Source organism: Magnolia sinica, chromosome 5, assembly GCF_029962835.1.
Source record: "Magnolia sinica isolate HGM2019 chromosome 5, MsV1, whole genome shotgun sequence".
In the NCBI taxonomy this organism is placed as follows: Eukaryota; Viridiplantae; Streptophyta; class Magnoliopsida; order Magnoliales; family Magnoliaceae; genus Magnolia; species Magnolia sinica.
Window position 1 is genome coordinate 10807987 of NC_080577.1, and position 18611 is coordinate 10826597.

The following is an 18611-nucleotide window of genomic DNA, read 5'->3' on the forward strand; positions in this document are numbered from 1 at the left end:
TAGTGGGCTTCACAATGGGGCTAAATGTTTCCTTGTAGTCCAATCCAGGACGTTGATGATAACCTTTAGCAACAAGCCTTGCTTTAAAGCGATCAATAGACCTATTAGCTTTACGTTTTACACGGAAGACCCATTTGTAACCCACTGGTTTACAGTTATTTGGTGGGGGAACCAGTTCCCATGTACTATGGCGCATGAGCGCAGTGAGTTCTTCTGACATTGCTGTTCTTCAGTGTGTTTCAGGGAGTGCTTGGCCCACACAACTTGGTTTAATGGTATTTGGAATGGGATGTTTGGTTGTTGAATGCAATTGTTTGGGTTTATAGATGTTGTTCATCAACCGAGTGGTCATGGAGCGGGTGTGGGTAATTTGTGGTGCGAGTAAGTCGCAGGGAACATATGTTGAATCAATGTGCAAAGTAGTGTCACGGGGGAGAGGAAGCACATGTGAATTTGATGCAGAAGTAGAAGAAGAGGAAATAGAGGCGATATTGGAGGTGTTGCAGAAGTATTATCTCCTGCCGAAGTCACTGGTGGAGGTTGTGGTGGAGACGAGGCGTTGATGAGTGGAGCAGCTGCCAAGGACGACGAAGACTCTGGGTTGTCATGAGGACCATTCTGGTTTTCATCAAAGAGGACATGGCGAGAATGATATATTTTTTTGGTTTTTGGGTTAATGCATTTGTATGCATTTTGGGCTGAAGAATAGCCCACAAACAGACATGGAATGGCTTTGGGCTAAAGTTTGTTGGTATTGTAAGGCCGAGTGAGTGGAAAGCATAGACAACCGAACTTTTTCAACTTGAGATAATTTGGCAGCTGTTTAAATAATGCCTCAAATGGTGATTTGTTGTGTAGAAGAGGTGTTGGTTGACGATTTATAAGGTATGAGGATAGTGAAGCATCATGTAATAGTGTGAGGCCTGTTTCCACTAAGTGACAGTGACGACGCTTGGAAACACCATTTTGCTGTGGTGTATGGGGGGCAGTGGTGTAATGGCTTATTCCATGGATAGAAAAATATTTTTTCAGGGCCACAAATTCACCACCATTATCCGAATACATGCTTTTGATTTTTGATTGAAATCTGGTTTCAACGAGATGTTTAAATTGAGGAAATATTGTGCTAACACCAGATTTTGTTTCCATAGGATAGAACCAAATATATTTTGTGAAATGATTAACCAAAATCAAATAATAGCGGGATCCGTCAATGCCAACAGAATTGGAGGGGCCCCAAACATCAGTATAAAGTAAGTCAAGTGGTGCATGACTTTGAAGACTAGTGGGCCGAAATGGTTGTTTGTGTGCTTTATTGACTGAACAAGAAGTACATAGTTGAGAAACTTTTTCTTTTATTATTAGAAGAGAAAAAGAGTTGACAAGTTGATAAACAATTTTATGAGATGGGTGTCCAAGATGTTTGTGCCACCCATCAACGGATGTCTGTTCATGCAAGTTTCCAACCATTTTTGGAGAAGATTTTACCATTGACTCCGGTAGGGTGTAAACTCCATTTTCACATGCACCTTTGAGTAGAACCGCTCCCGTGGTCTGATCCTTAACAAGAAAAAAAAGAAGGATGAAATTCAATAAAAACATGGTTTTGAGATGTAAAAGGATAGATGGAAATAAGATTTTTTCATATATGAGGAACACAAAGGGTGTCATTTAAATGAAAGGTGCAGGTGAGAGAGTGAAGAACCAATAAACCAATGTGTGAGACATGCAAACCTGAACCATCACCGATTACAACCTCGTCAGTGCCATCATATTCAGAATGAACTGATAAATTAGCCAAATCACCAGTGATATTGTGAGATGCTGCCGAGTCAATAAGCCATTTTGTGTCATGGGCTGGTGATGTTGAGGCACAGTTTGCTGTTGCTGCAGAGAACTGCACACAGGGATAGTATTTTGCAATGTGACTCAATTGATTACAAAGTTGGCATTTTGGGGTGTAACGGCACTGTCCAGTGGGCTTGCTTTTCCTATTGTTTCGTGGGCCACCATTGTTTCGATACTAGGCGGAAGGAGAGTTTTGTTGTTGAGATCCATTGTTACGGCCAAGCCCGTTTTGTTTTGAGAAGCCCTTAAAGTTGTGACCGCCAGAGGAAGAGGTAGCACCAGGTCGTCGATTGGAGTAATTGGCAGAGGCGACCAACTACTGAGATGTGACTTCAAGACGTCGCAGGTAGGCATCGTGACATACGAGAAGGTCATGTAATTCCTCGAATGTGAGTGGGTGTTCCCGTGTGCGAATAGAGGCTGCGATTTCACGGAAGTCAGTTCCCAGTCCATTTAGGATGTAGAGCGTCAGATCATCTTCAGAGATAGGATGATCAATGAGGGAAATTTCATCTGCAAGAGATTTGACGGTGTGCAGGTATTCTTGAACCGTTTGATTGCCCTTCTTTATCAAGGTGAGTTCTTCTTTAAACTGCATTGCAAGAGTGCGGGATTTGCTCGCATACATAGTGTGTAATTTTTGCCATGCTTCTTGGGAGGTTTTGGCAATGGAAATGAATGGTGTTATGGTGGTGGTCGTTGAAGCCAAAATAGCATTAAGGATAAGCTTATCTTGTCTTATCCAATGAGTTCTTTAAAGGATGGAAATAGAGGGATCATTGATATTGGGACAGGGTTTATCACCAGCAACATAATCAAGTAGATTATACCCAATGAGGAGGGTTTCGAACTGGGCATGCCATTGAGGGAAGGTTGAGGGTATGAGTTTTTCGTTTATCTGGGCAGTAATATTGAGAGCAATAAGCGGGATATCTATTGGAGATGGTGGAGTTGTGATCGGGGTATGTGTATTTTCAGTGTTTGGGATTGAGTTCTCGTGGGAGGAAGGCTCGCTTGATACCATGATAAAGTTTGAAAATATTGACACTGAATTTTTTGTTGCTGTCTTGGAAGAAATATTTATTTTACAATTGTTTGAATGGAAATATATAGAATCTATTTTAGGAAGGAAAGCTAAAAATAAGCCTAACTGTTACAGAAAATTTCTAACTGTTACGCACAGATGTGCAGCCTAATAATCAGGATAAGATTGATCTTATGCATGATTTGAGGAGTCCTCCGTTATAATAGATGTTCAGCCTAATAATCAGGCCAAGATTGATCTTGTGCTTGGTTTGAGGAGTTCTCCATTATATAGCAAGCATAGTGGTTGCCATTGCCTCTTATACTTATGCCTTTGTTAATGAAGTGTCACCAGGTGCTGATGTGGTAGAAGATAAGAGGAGGGAAGACCTGCATTTTTAAAGTCCATGATAACTGAGGTTTGATGTTAATTAGTTGATGACTTGATTAATTTAGGTTTCTATTGGTTTTAGTTTTACGAATTTTATTTCTATATGGTGTTCATATTAGAAAGTGGACTTCAAATGGTTAAAAAAGATTTAAGTACATCCTGCTGGCTGAACACATTTATGTGTAATTTTATTTTTAACAGGTTAATAAAAAGCACATTGCATGTCTAAAAATAACAAGTGCGGTTGTATAAAAAGAAAAATGCTTGGGTAACAGACATAGGTACATTTTCTAACTCGGGAAACAATTTTAAGTTCATGAAATCCACCCTGTCCAGTAGACCACCACTTCTTTTAGCCTTAGATCCTTAAAATAGGTTGATTCAACATACCCAATTTAAAAGAATGCAAAAGGTTCTAAATTCTCATGGCATCGCCCACTTGAATTTTTTAATACTAGGAGGCAAATCAGATGAATAGATTAGATGGAATATAAACACCACAGTGGGGCATACATTAAACTAATGGCTGATATCCCATCCCAACTGTTTCCTTTGTTGGGACCTACCTGGGATCTCATAAAAGTTCCATGCACGTGTGCTTGGTCAGCAGTTGTACATGAGCGGGTTAGATATGGGCATGCAGGAGGTACGCTAGCTGCATGGTTCTTGTAAAATTCCTCACTCAAAAGCATGCGAGTGCTGAATTTTGGCCAGATCAGAAGCGTGGGAAACCCTTGGTATTGTGCACTCTCAGCAATCACGTTGTGGGCATGGTTGATAGCCCTTCGTTTTGAAAGCTGCCGGCAATAGACTAGTCATTTCAAGTTGATGGTTGCACCTAATATTTATTTGTTCCATCTGGGCCATCACTTTTTGCACCCTATTAATTGGATGGTTAGGATTGTCAAGCTATCGTGATTCTTTTCAGAAACATGCTAACCAATCACCACATGGGTGGAACTTTCATAAGAGCTACCCAGTCCATCAATCCCAATTATCACAGTGATTTAAAATAGACTACACCACAAGGAAACAGTTTTTTTTTTTTTTTTCCAAAAACAGGGGGCGGAAGCCCCTTCAATTCATAGAAACAAGATCTTTACAAGATTTCGGGAGGGCCCATACAAAAAGCTACGGACCACTCCTATCATATCCCCTTTAGAAACAGAAACTGAAAAAAGAAATTGAAGCTAGACTCTAGCTAAAAGATACACCCATATACAAGCCAAACTAGGGCCTTCTCAGAGATCCAAGGCCAGAGTTATCCAGAACAAGAGCACATCTGATGTGTCTAGGGAGATCTGAAGAATTCATGAAGGTTCTGTTTGGGCATCCCTCACCTGCCAGCCTGGCTAAGGCATCCGCCCGGCATTACCTTCCCGAAAGATGTGCATGAAAAGAAGATTCAGGGAATACCTTTTGGCAAGAATTTCACCCATCAGGTACTAGATTTTTCAAGGACAGGCTAGGAGCTGATTCTCTGCCGCTTTTATTTTTTTATTTTATAATTTTAAAATCATATTTAGTTTCTACCCTTAATGAGTACAGCATAGATGATAGATAGGAAACAGTTAAGATGGGATGTCTGTTATTAGTTGTGTGTAGGTTGCACAACATGGTGCTTATATGCTATCCAATCCATTCATATGATGTGCCTTATCAAGATGAAAGAATTATCCTAAATCCTTGCATTTGAAAACTTAGGTGCCTCTTAATACAAAAATTTACAGGTTTTTGTACAACTTTTAATTGGGTTACTTTTGAATTATCCTGATTTTTAGAATCAAGGCCAAACTAGTGGTTTACCTGACGAATGGAACAGATTTCATGGACGTTCAATCATTTCCCCACATTAGAGAAAGTTAGGGGTGGGCATCGAGCCGAGTCGAGGTGGGCGATGCTCGGCTTGGCTTGTCCATGATGTACTTGAGTTTGAGCTCGAGCTCAACATTGAAGCTTGGCTTGTTTGCCAAAGCTGTCGAGTTGAGTTCGAGTCGAGCTAGTGGTTCGAGTCAAGTCGAGCTCGAGCTTTTTCATATGTTAACCATTTGGGCTTATGATCTTTTCATCAAAGAAGCCAATAGACTATCCAGTAGCCACTTCTTGAAGAGGATAGTTACGTTAGTTGTTTGTGCTAGTGATCTTTCCATAGAATCAGTCAGTAGAATATCAATGATATCATTACTGATCTTTCCCTAGAATTAAGTTTGTAAAATATCAATGATATCATTACCTCATTTAGATTTGAGAAAAATATTGTTGATGGTACCTCAATTCATATTTAAGAAAAACGTTGTATAAGTTTCACAATCCTAGTTATGAAATCATGACCGTGGATTTGATTAAGTTAAAAAAATCAACAATGGACACTCAGATTGGGCATTTATTTGTGATCTTACAATAAGTGAGGCCAGTAAGATGTCCTGGGTTAGATTGAGCAATTATTTGTGCTTGAGATCTTTCCATCAATTGGGCCCAAAAGTATATCCACTGGCCACATCTTGAATATGGATAGTCGAATTGAGGATTGATGCTTGTGCTACGTACTAACCGAGTCGGGATTGACAAAAATCAATGGATAAAAAAAGGGGGTGAGTGCTAACCGAGTCGGGATTGACGAAAATCAATGGTCTTCTTCGTTCAGTGAGATCGATCAGGTAGGCCGCAGCAGGCAGGCAGCGTGCTGGTTGTGCGCCGGTGGTGGTGGTTCGGTGGATTGCTGCTGGTTAGACGCCGGGCGGGCATGTTGTGGGTAGAGAAAGAGAAGAGAGGGAAAGGGAGTGCGTGCAAGCAGCGTGCTGGTTTTGCTGGAGAGTGGAGAAGACTGGTGGTGGTCTGGGCGGGCGTGTGGCTGGCAGCGGGTAGAGAAAGAGAAGAAAGGGAAAGGGAAAGGGAAAGGGGTGCGTTGCTTGCGGTCGGGTAGAGTAGCTAGGGTTTCTTCACTTAAAAAAAAAAAAAAAAAAAGTTAAAACTTATAACTTATATAATATTTAATATTATTACTAATCGAGCCGAGTCGAGCTCGAGTTCAAGCTTCGAGTAGAGTTGAGTTGAAATGCCCCTGGGTCGAATTCGGCTCGAACTCAACTCATGCTACAAAATATAAGCTTGACTCGGCCCGAGTTAGCCATTCAAGTTGAGTTAATCTGAGCTGATTCGAGCCGAGTCGAGCGAGTTATTCGAGCTAGCTCGACTCGTGAACAACCCTAGAGAAAGTTATCCTATGGGTATCCATGAAGGATGCCCATTGTGTGGACCTTGGTGGTATGTTGACATGTCAAAGTTCTATAGGCCCCACTATGATGTATGTGTACCATACCATTCATCCATTTTGCGAGATCATTTTAGGACATGAGCCTATAAATGAGATAGATCCATAGCTCACGTGGACCACACCATAGAAATAAGTGGGGTTTGAAGGCCTATCATTGAAAACACCACAGGGACCATAAGTATTGCTGCTCATTAATGGTCAATTACTCATGTTTCCTATGGTATGATCTACCAAAGAATTGGATCTGCTTCATTTTTTTTTTTTTTTTGGGCTCACGACCTAACATGATTCAAAAACATGCATTGAGGTGGGCCCCATGGTAAGGGCCACATCTAATCCGCTCCCTGCCAATAAACATCATGGTGGGCTCTAGAAAGGTTTCGATGGTCATGATCACTATCCCCACTGCTTTTTGTGGTGCAGTCCACAAAAACTTGGGATATGCTTCATTTTTGGGTTCACGCCCTAAAATGATCAAATGAATAACAAAAATGAATGAATGGTGTGGATGTAACATACATCATAGTAAGGCCCATGGAACTTTGACACGTCGCTGCACCGCCGAAGGGCACGGATTGGGTCCAATTTATTCATGTCATTTTAGATTTATTTATTTAGTTATTATTATTTTTGTTTTTTGGGTTAGCTTGTTAGTACACACTCCACTGTCAGTCCACACTCCATGTCATTTTAGATTATAAGCTTAAAAATGAGGTAGATCTAATGTTAAAGTGGGCCACGCCATGTGAAGCAGTAGTGCTGTTAAGAATTTCCTAGGGCTCATCAAGATTTTTATCTACTATCTAACTTATTTATAAGGTTACATAAATCTGGATGAAGGGAAAAAAGATATCACCTTGATCCAAAACTTTCGTAGCCCCTCAGAAGTTTTCAATGGTAAGCATTTAATTTCCATTTTATGATTTACTTGATCCTTGGCTCTGCATTATTTTTTAGATTAAAATGACATAGAAAAATAGATGGATACCGTAGATAAAACCCATGCATCATGTGGTCCCTTAGAGCCTTAGCCGTCCGGAGCTCAAGACTGGCTGGGGCTATGAGGGGCCACATGATGCATGGGTTTTATCCACGCCCGTCCATCCATTTTAAGTTATAGGCTAAAAAATGAGGCAAATCTAAAGTTCAAGTGGGCCACACCATATCAAGCAGCATTGCTCGGTGGTACTGTGTGTCACGCCATGCAATCTGCGGCCATCTGCAGGAAGTGCGGATGGAGAGAGGATTAGGTGCGCCCGGGCCTCACCTAAGATGGTGCGGTCTTTACTATGAGAACATATTATTGATGTATGTATATATTCTATGTTCATGTCGTCCGTTCCTTTTTTATAGATCATTTTATAACATGAATCAAAAATTAAAACAAATAAAAATCTCATGTGGGTCACACACCAAAAAGACGGTGGCGATTTACTATTATAAATTTGTTATGGGCTGCACAAGTTTTAGATCAAGATGGTATTTATATTTTCTACTTACTCCACGTATGTGTGACCTTATCAGAAGGTTGGATGAAAATTTATGGAAGCATTAGGGTGGACCTTAGGAAATTTTAATGGTGGGATTTCGATCACCACTGTTTCCAATAGTATTGTCCTACTGAGAACTTGATCTACTTCATTTTTCGGATCATGCCTTAAAATTATCTAGGAAAACGGATGGACGATGCGGATATGAAATACATGCATCAATGTGGGGTCCTACAGTAAAGGCGGCACCGTCTTGGATGAGGCCGGGCCGCACCTAATCCGCTCCCTTTGAGAAGACTTTATCTTCTATTGTCACATGCCAAGAAAGTCAGATGGAATGGTTGGACGGTCGGATTCATGGTTGAACTGTCCAACGTATCCGAAGGGAACCAGTTGCGTTGTGAGCGTATGATTGCGCACTGAGTAATTCACCGCCGTATAAGCCTAATTAGCAAACTTGTAAGGCCAACCGTTATGTATATGTCCAATCAACACTGTCCGTCCGTTTTAGCAGCTCATTTTAGGGCATAAGCCCAAAATTAAAATATATCAAAAGCTTAAGTGTAACACACCACAGGAAATAGTGTAAACTGAATGCCAACAGTCTAAAACTTCTTGGAGGCCACAAAAGTTTTGGATCAAGCTGATATTTATGTTTACCCTTCGTCCATGTCCGCATGACCTTATCAACAGTTTGGATGACAAATACACATTACTATTGCCCTAGGAAGGTTTTAACTGTGGACGTCATTATCCCCAGTCTTTCTTGTGTAATGGTCTACTCAAGCTTTCGATGTGCTTCAACTTTGGGCTCATGCCCTAAAATGAGCTTAAAAAACTGATGGATAAGACACAGATCCACGGTGGCCCCACAGAGTTTACAGAGTACTCTACTCAGTTCCTAATCCGCTTCCTTATGATACAATTAGTTGTATTGTATTTTTTCCAACTGTGGGATGCGTGTACATCTATATATTTTTTTATGTCAAAGATTCCCAAAGTCAAACATGTTTCCAATAAACTAATGATAATTTCGATACGCTCTGATGATTTTATCTTCTTTATTAAATTCACGTGGTCGAAGTCCCTTTCAATCAACCGAGGAAAAAATAAATCAACTAAGATAACAATCCATTTTAATACTCTCTCTCTCTCTCTCTCTCTCTCTCTCTCTCTCTCTCAATAAATTAACTATTAGATTAAGATAGCATCTTTCCCATCCATATGTATCTAGTTTTATTTACGCATTGATCTTAGGTTGTGTTTGGATGCACTATTGAATTGAATTGCAATAATTGGTTGAATAAAGTAAACCGACCTGATTGCAGTAACCATAGTATTCATGTTTGAGACTGGGCAGCTAATTGATATTGTTTTACTTTCTCCCACTGCAATTTCAGGGCTATTTTCTCATCATGAATGCGGGTGAACCTCATTACAATTTGGTCATTGATTAACTAGGAAGGACTATCAAAACAGGAACATTTCAGAATTATAATCTCTTTAACTTTGCATTCCTATTGCAAGATTTACAGAGCTTTTGGAAGCACTAACGAATGAATTTGATTAGTTGTTTCAATAAGCGCAAATGGTTGGATTGCATTTACCTTCCGATATTTGTATGGAGTCCTTCAGCCTTAATTTCAATTATGTTACATTGATGTTATACTTGAAATGAATGTACATACGATTTAAAGACTACTTTCTTGCAATGAATAGCTGAGGTAACTGGGATTTGGTCATTTCATCTCTGTCGAAATAGTTATTGCAATCCACATGAATATTGCATCCATACGCAGCTGAATGCAATTCAACCTGTAGAACTGTGTGATCTAAGTCTCTAATTATTAACGTAGTGTTCCTGACATATGGAGGGCATTTGGTCTAGTGGTATGATTCTCGCTTTGGGTGCGAGAGGTCCCGAGTTCGATTCTCGGAATGCCCCCATGATGTGGGTCCATCTTAAAGTTTCAAAACTCACATCAACATGATTACAACTGAATGCAATATTAGTATACAAAGTTGAGAATAATGGTTTTTATTTTAGTTCTTTCTCACTGACTTCTTTTTTTTGTTGGCCAAATTTCACACTAAAATCATACTGAACAGAGATATTTAAAAGTGAAGGTTCAAGACTTCAACTCTCCTACTAATCAACAATACCGGAAGGGATTGATAACAAGATAATGGTGCATATTAAGTGGGACCGAACTCCCACAGATTATTTGTAGCAGTTGATAATGATGCATATTAAGTGGGTCTGAACTAGTTATATCTCCTGTTAATAATTATCTCTTTAGAATAAAAGAAAATCAACACTTGTGATTGAACGCAATGTCAGATCCCTTAAGAGTGGATTTTATAACATGAATTGGGCATTTGGTCTAGTGGTATGATTCTCGCTTTGGGTGTGAGAGGTCCCGAGTTCAATTCTCTGAATGCCCTCTCACTTTCAATATCCAGTGAAACTAGTTTCTTGTTTTAATGTCCAATTAGATTATAAGTAAATTAGAATAGAAGTGCAAGTTCTCTCTCTCTCTCTCTCTCATAATAAATGAACTATTAGATTAAGATAACATCTCTCCCAATATATGTATGAAATTTTACCTATAGGTTGATTTTTGGTTGTGTTTTGATGTACTATTGAACTGAATTGCAATAAAAGGTTTAATAAAGTGAAGCAACCTGATTGTAAACCATGGTAAGAGAATATGCTGCTAATCAACATTGTGTTACTTTTCTTTCGGACATGAAAGGAGTGCTACTTTAATTTCATGTCTACATTCTCATCATGAATTCTGGTAAATGCCTATATAATGTGGTCATCAAATGAACTTTAAAGGACTATTGAACAAGGAACATGATGCAGACTGAAAGGACAGCTAGATATGCTTACTTCAAAATAATGTATCTTCTTGAATATAACTTTGACTGAGTTAGTTCAAAAGCCAAAATAAACCTTGATGACTGTAATTTCAGAACAAATAAATAGAAAATAAAACCCAAACTTGAATAAGGCTGATTTTAAGACGTTTTGAAACTGTTTGGAAAATTGTCGGTTTCAGGCATATGGGATTTCAAGAATTTTAATAATTAAAAAAAAATAATCAGAATGATCTTAAATTTTGTACGATAAAAATTAAGTTGATGATGAATTACCAAACTTTTTTAAATATAAAAATCATTCATTAATTAAAAATGCCTAAAACATCACAGGCAACAAATCCGATAAAATTGAATTTTTTTTATAAGAACAAAGTGGTGCCAATGTTGGGAATCACTCGACCGCTATGGATTGGATTCAATCATAATAAAAAAGGAATCTCCCAACACTTTTTTCTACTAAAAAATTACAAGAAATAATATATAGTTTTAGAAACAAAAAGTTTTATTTTTTTTTCATTGCAAAATAAGTTCTTATATAGACCAATTATAACAACTCATCATAATTAAACTTAATTATTTCCTACAAATTGGTTGCAATAACCATGAGTCCTAACGCATTACTAAAATTTCTAAGACAAAAATAAAATAAAATCAAAATCATGTAAAAGATCTTTCCAAGACATGCTTCAATTTCAAATTATTTCCTTTCCTATGCACAACTTGGTCCCAAAGCCATGCATCATGGATGCGTTTGGTTTCGAAATAATGGCCTCGATTTCCAAGCTTTGGTCTGATTCATGGGATGGACTTTCCCCTTGAATTTGGCTTAGAAAGTGTGCATCAAAATATCTCGTCATTGTAATCGCTTAAGCTTTGTAATCCTATTGCAAGATTTCTATCGTGTTTGGATGGACTATTGAATTGAATGATTGGGTAGTGAAGTGCAAATGGCTGGATGACATTTAACTTCTTGCATTGAGCTTCAGTCATAATTGCAACTATATTACTTTCATCTTGGACTCGGAAAGGAATTTACCAGCAGTTTGAGGACTGGTTTTTTTGATAAATACTGAGATAATTAGGCTTTGATCATTTCCTCTTTGTCAAAATAGTTATTGCAATCCACTCCAATATTGCAGCCGAATGCAAGTCAACCTTTACAACTGTGTAGTTTAAGTCTAAAAAATTATTGATACCAGTTTTCCAAACGTACAGAGGGCATTTGGTCTAGTGGTATGATTCTCGCTTAGGGTGCGAGAGGTCCCGAGTTCAATTCTCGGAATGCCCCCTTTGATGTGGGTCTATCTTATGGTTTTGTTTTTTCATTCTTTTTTTTTTTTTTTTTTTCTAAGTTTGTCTGTACTTATCTCATTTTTTTTTAATAGGCAAAAAGCCATGCACTGAGCAAGCATTCTTAAAAGAAGAAACAATCCGAAAACAAAGGTTTTGTGTTATAGAATGAAGTACTAAAACAGAGGTCCAAAACCTATATGCAAGACGATATCAATACACTTCAAAGAAGGCACTCAAACATCTCAACATGTTTTTTTTTTTCCTTTTAAGGTGGGAGCACAGCACCTGCATCTTTGAAAAATCAACAAAAGGTTTTACAATGGTATCCAATGGGCGCCACAAAAGTGACAGGTGAGGATTGCACTCTCTCTCTCTCTCTCTCTCTCTCTCTCTCAAATTTGTTTTTTCTTTGGTTGTAATGAAGTTTAATGTTCGGAACTCAACAATATTCACACTAAAATCATAATCAATAAAGATGTCTAAAAGTGAAGGTTCAAGACCTTATTTATGCTAATAATCAACAATGCTACTAGAAGGGCTTGATAGCAAGATCGTTGTTTATTAAATCCCCACAGATTATTCTTAGCAGTTGATAATAGTTCATACTGAGCGGGAGTGAACTAGTAACATCTGTTGATGATCTCTTAATACTACCAGAAAATCAATACCTATGGTTAAACACCTCGAATGTCAGATTCATTAGCAATAGATTTATAACACCAATAGGGCATTTGGTCTAGTGGTATGATTCTTGCTTTGGGTGCAAGAGGTCCCGAGTTCGATTCTCGGAATGCCCCTTCTAGTATGAAGTTGACAATAATGGCTTTTATTTATTTATTTTAGTTCTATATGTACTAATCTCATATGGTCACAGTATTATTTATTGAACTATAAGATGAGAATCTCTCTTTCTCAATCAAGATTGTAAACTATTCTTGAAGTTGCCAATAATGGTTTTTATTTATTTATTTTAGTTCTATATGTACTAATCTCATATGGTCACAGTATTATTTATTGAACTATAAGATGAGAATCTCTCTTTCTCAATCAAGATTGTAAACTATTCTTGGGGAATTCTTGATGTAGAGCGGGTCGCGGACAGTTACATGGCCAAGATGGATCAGAAAAGGCCTGGTCGACGATAGAAGTGATCCAGACCATCGAACCTTAAATCGAGCGTATCTTGCAATCTGGAATGAGTTACCTGACGTAAAATATATGATTTTGGGGTAGAACGAGCTACTGAAGCCAACCAACCCTACTACGCCGGGTTGCGCAGCCCGAAATTGCGAAAAACCCCTGGATTGACGGTCGTTTTCCTGTTTTAATTTCATTTTTACTATAAATAGTAAGTTTTAGTTTGATTATAACTCTTCATCCGTCAGGCTTTAGGAGTTGCGCCCAATGTGAAAAGAGCTTAGAATAATTAGGAGAACGGTTTGGTGAAGCCAAATCGGACACTTACTATTTTTGGCCGAAAACCTTGCGCACTAGTAGACATCATGACCGTCTATAAATAGTAAGTTTACTATTTATAGTAAGTCGCGGATTCTAAAAGTTTGAGTTTTAGTTTGATTACGATTTCTTTCCCATTGCTTGGTACCCCTATTTAAAGGGTTGTGAACTTGTTTTTATTGATCAATTAATCAATTTCGAATTTCTTAGAATTTATTTCTATTTTCTGCTTTCTTTCCTCGTGGATTCGAGAAGTCTCTGTGAGGAGTCCAGAGAAGCTCCGTGGATTCGGAGTAGTTATCCTTATCACGTTCATCCCTGTGTCAATTCTCTCTTCTTGCATAATTCATTTCCTTTTTAAAAAAATTTTTAATAATAATTTTCAACAAAAATTTAGAGCATTTGATAGCAATTTCATGTTAGCAAGCATTCTCTGCAGACTATTTACACACCCCCCCCCCCCCCAAAAAAAAAAAAAAAAAAACTATTTTTAAAGTCACTCTTTTATAAGAATGATCGTGAGAAAGTTATATGCAGAGTTTTGACACCAGCTATCTGGTCGGTGTTGGTCTTGTAATTCTGAGTCACAACAAACTGGGATCAACCTTAAATATTAGAAATTCGGATCTAATATTTTCATTAATTTTATGCTTTACGGAAACATATTTAATGAAGATAGTATAAAGGAGGACTTCTCAAATCAAGCACATGATCCATCTTAGTTTGATTATTAAGCTGAACATCTGGGTGTAACAACTAGAAATTTTCTGTAATAGCTAGGTAAATCACAAGTCAAAGTTTTGTAACGGTTAGGTTTATTTTTAGCTTTCCTTCCTAGAATAGATTCTTTATACTTGTATATATATTTTCATTCAAACAATTGTAAAGAGTGAAATATTCTTTCACGATAGCAATAAAAAATTCAATGTCAATATTTTCGAACTTTATCAAATATTACAATCAAAATAGACAATAACCAATCAAGTAACCACAAACACACGATTTTACGTGAAAAATTCTTGTGGAAAAATAAAGCAATGGTACAAAGCGACACGGACCTCCACTATATTTGAAACATTAGATTTATAACATCCACCTTCTCTGATTATATAAGCAACCCAATCTCCCATTGTAATAACACTCTAGGAAAAATCCTAGCCCTTGAGAATAATCCATTCCCAAGCCTTTACAGGTGTTAAAAACCCTCTCAACCTACAAAAACCCTTGCCTTATAAGAGAAAACAATCATCTCACCGAGCCCCAATGGTAATTAAGCTTAAATACCCAAACTTTTGCAAAAACCGTGCAACTGGGTCGCTTGTCAAACCGCCTCTGACAAAATGGGTCAAACTCTGACAAGTTGGGCCAAGTCACCCCCTATCTGTCAACGATATATCAAGAGTAAGTGGGGGCACCAACATAGCTGTATGGACCGCCGATGGTCAGACACTGTCCTGGTTGATACATGTTCTCCTCTCGCTTTCTAATCCAAGAGTTATATGTGCGTACACGAAAATACTAACTTCCGGATGGCTGTAGGTTGATCTGAACCATCCATTGATTCATACTTCTAGGGGGAAGACATGGCACAAAATCGCACTGATTTGATGATCCTAACCTTTTGAATACGCACACATAATTTTGTTATAACTGTCCACCTTTTTTAGAGCCATAGATTGGATAAATAGTATCATAGTATCGTTAGGAAAAAAATAAAAAAGCGCTTCTTAGAGTCACAAGTAATCCCGGGTGGGACCTGATGTATAGATTATTTGTAAACGATGGTGGGTCTATTTCGTTTCTCCGCTCGATTTTGACTGTTCCCCTCTTCCATGATAGACTATTCTACCGTTGTATTTTTGCATTATGGTTAGGAAATCGAACAAAATATCCCACCACACGCATATGAGAGAGAGAGAGAGAGAGAGAGAGAGAGAGAGAGAGAGAGGGGTATGTGGCTGCTTACGAAGCTTTATGAATTAGTTATCAGCCTTAAGGAACCTTAGCCCAAACCATGGTTTTTTGGGCTCATAGGGTAGAGTTGAAAGTGAGCCGAGCTGGCCAGGCTTGAGCTGTGTCCAGCCCACTTTGGGCTCGATCTGGCTAAGGCTAAAGGCCCATGGGATGGGCCTGGGCATGGAATTTGGGACCCAGTTAGTGAATCATGCCAAGTATGGGTTTGGATTCATGCATAAAACCCATCTTTGACAGCTGGACCAGGCCTGGCTCATTTAACATTGCAGGAAATGGGCATTTGGTCACCAGTTCAACCTGCCATTCTGGGCCTAGGCCCGGGTATCTAGATCACTAGCTGGGCTTCAAGAACTCCTGGCACGGATCAGCCCAGTCCATTTACACCCTTACAGGGGGCTAGCAAGTCTCCTAACAACCATTACATCCGTTTCACATTCTATGCACACATTGATATGTGAGATATGATGGATGGAGAAGGCGACGTTGGAGCTTTTACAAGAGATGCTATGAATAGTGGTGGGGACCTTGATTGCAACCCCAAAAGGAGAAAGAGAACAACCCTGAGAATGTTCTCCGCATATCCGAATACATGCAAGCATATCCGTCAAGCCTACCCCGCTATATAATATCCCAATGTAATACCAACCTTCGTCAAGCATGGAGCTCAGCATGTGTGTAGGCAACAAATCACAAAGCAGTTCTCCCTTGGCAGTGGGTCGCACGCGAGAAGAGCACAGTTATGTGGGCCTCATGAATCATGTGTGTACCTTCTGCCAAAGGAGAATTGCCCTGCTATTCTACTACACTAACAAGGTGGTTGGACGCAGTGCAATTGGATTGTAGCAAGTGGTACTAAATTGTGATTTCATTTTTTTGTTTATTTGTTTTTGGTAGGATTGCTACTTCTTGTATGCATTTTCAGCTATCCTAAAAATTTCACAACATAGAAATGGTTTCTTTTGGTGAACTAGTAATTGAAACTGAAGCCACCTCTCCAAGACTGAATACCAAAAAAGCTGGAAATGTTGAACTCATATTTAACAAATTATAGGAGGAGATGATTTAATACAACTAGTTGTATTATAGGCTCCCGATATAATAGTTGCTTTGGAAGTGTGGGACAATCCAATCACCAATTCAAAGGGTCCGTTCACCCCCATAGTACTGTTATCAAGAAACAATGCAGAAATGTCGGTGCATTTACATATATAGGTCATTCTATTATAGCCTTCCATTTTATAAGCTGGAGATTTAACGTAGGGGAGAATGGAGAAAGTGGAGATTACTTTCTTCTGCTCAAGTGTAGCCATTGAGACTCGAGGGAAAGAGAAATTTTTTAAAAATGACAAACAAAATTAGTATTGTGGATGAAAGTGCTGCTTACAACATATTTAATGTGCTTATATAAACAAAAAAAATCCTTGACCCTAATTTAACTCAAGATAGGAAACTTTACTGAAATACTAAAAATTACAAAAAATGCATCCAATTCTAATAAAAGTACTCATAAACAACTCTTATATGATTAAAACAAAGAACCTAGACCACAATAAGACTAACACCCTAAAATAACATAAAAAAAGATATTACTAAAAATAGTAAATTTCAACTTAAAACTCAATTTTGATTCTTTAAATGATTGAGTTTTATGAAGTCATCTAAGGGCCTATGAATATTTGATTATTAGTCAAGGCATAGAGCTCCCCAATAGCTTTAACACTGTATATCATATCCGTGAAATGATAACCAATCACAAAGTTATGTCCATTGGAATCTATTAATTGTGTGCATTTAAGCCATTTTTCTCCAATCAAAGGCCCTTTGGCCCAAATTTGTACAATCCAAACCTTCCATTGGGTGCTTCTCTATCCATTCCATGTCAAGTTTGGATGGTTAACATCCCCTAATGAAATGTCTCTTTAGAATGATAAGCAAGCTAAGATGTAACCCATCGAGTGTGATGCAATGGAATTAGGCCAAATAAGTATATATTCCCCAATGATTGCCGTATAGCCCATGGTTGAATTGTACAAAGGCCTAAATCTTTTACAGATCATGCGAGGGTCTGTATCTTTGATCTTAGATGATCACACCGACAACCAAATGTGGGTTGGACAACATGGCCCCACCTCAAGTATGTAACATCTATAGATTGTCCCATGCACATCCGTTATTCTAGAATGTTGAGTTACTAATCCACTATGACCAACCAAATTCGATGGAGGTCATCACAAGGCATTACAAGATTACAAACATGTAAGGATTAAATTTGAGTTCCAACTGACTCCAAATCATTCTGCTAGGCCCCACATCCCAATTCTTGTCTAGAGCAAAACCAATAAATTGTAGTTCCCCTTGAGGCATCAAATAATGTCCAAATGATGTGAAATTAGTCATATTTGAAAGAATATTGACTCATATTTCTAAAAATCCTAAGATCACATAATCCTGATATAACGACGAATAATTCAGGTGGGTTTTTCCATTTTTCAGTGACAGATTTTAAATTTTTGCGACGGATAGGATCCGTCGTTTATTTGTGACGGACTGAAACCGTCGTAGTTTCTCCCAGATCCAACATTTATCTTTGTGTGGTGATCTTAGCTTATATAAAAGCATTGATCAAGAGTGGTGGGTCCCGTTGCCTCTTACAGTTGAGGCCTTCGTTGATGAAGACTTGCACTTTCACAGTCCATGATAGCTGAAGTTTTGATGTTAGTTGCTGATTTGATTATTTTATGTTTCTATTGGTTTTAGTTTTAAGAGTTTTATTTCTGTAAGGTGTTATTAGATTAGAAAGTCGATTTCAAATGGTTAAAAAGGATTTAAGTCAAATCCTATTGGCCACCACATTTTTATGAGTAATTTAGTTTTTTTAATAGGTTAATAAAAAGCCCATTGCATGTGTAGCGTAAAAAGGAAAATGCTTGGGTACCTTGTGTGGGTTCCTAACATGGGTAACTTTCTCTAATGTGGG

At 38.3% G+C, this 18611-nt stretch overlaps 4 non-coding genes across 4 annotated transcripts; all 4 read left to right on the forward strand.

Annotated features, from left to right (window-relative positions):
* The first annotated feature begins 9899 nt into the window (after window positions 1-9899).
* TRNAP-UGG (transfer RNA proline (anticodon UGG)) lies at window positions 9900-9971 on the forward strand. The gene has a single exon. It is a non-coding gene; the product is annotated as a tRNA-Pro (tRNA).
* A 428-nt stretch (window positions 9972-10399) lies between these two features.
* On the forward strand, window positions 10400-10471 carry TRNAP-UGG (transfer RNA proline (anticodon UGG)). Its single transcript has one exon. It is a non-coding gene; the product is annotated as a tRNA-Pro (tRNA).
* Window positions 10472-12128: 1657 nt separating this feature from the next.
* On the forward strand, window positions 12129-12200 carry TRNAP-AGG (transfer RNA proline (anticodon AGG)). The gene has a single exon. It is a non-coding gene; the product is annotated as a tRNA-Pro (tRNA).
* A 730-nt stretch (window positions 12201-12930) lies between these two features.
* TRNAP-UGG (transfer RNA proline (anticodon UGG)) lies at window positions 12931-13002 on the forward strand. The gene has a single exon. It is a non-coding gene; the product is annotated as a tRNA-Pro (tRNA).
* Window positions 13003-18611: the final 5609 nt, after the last annotated feature.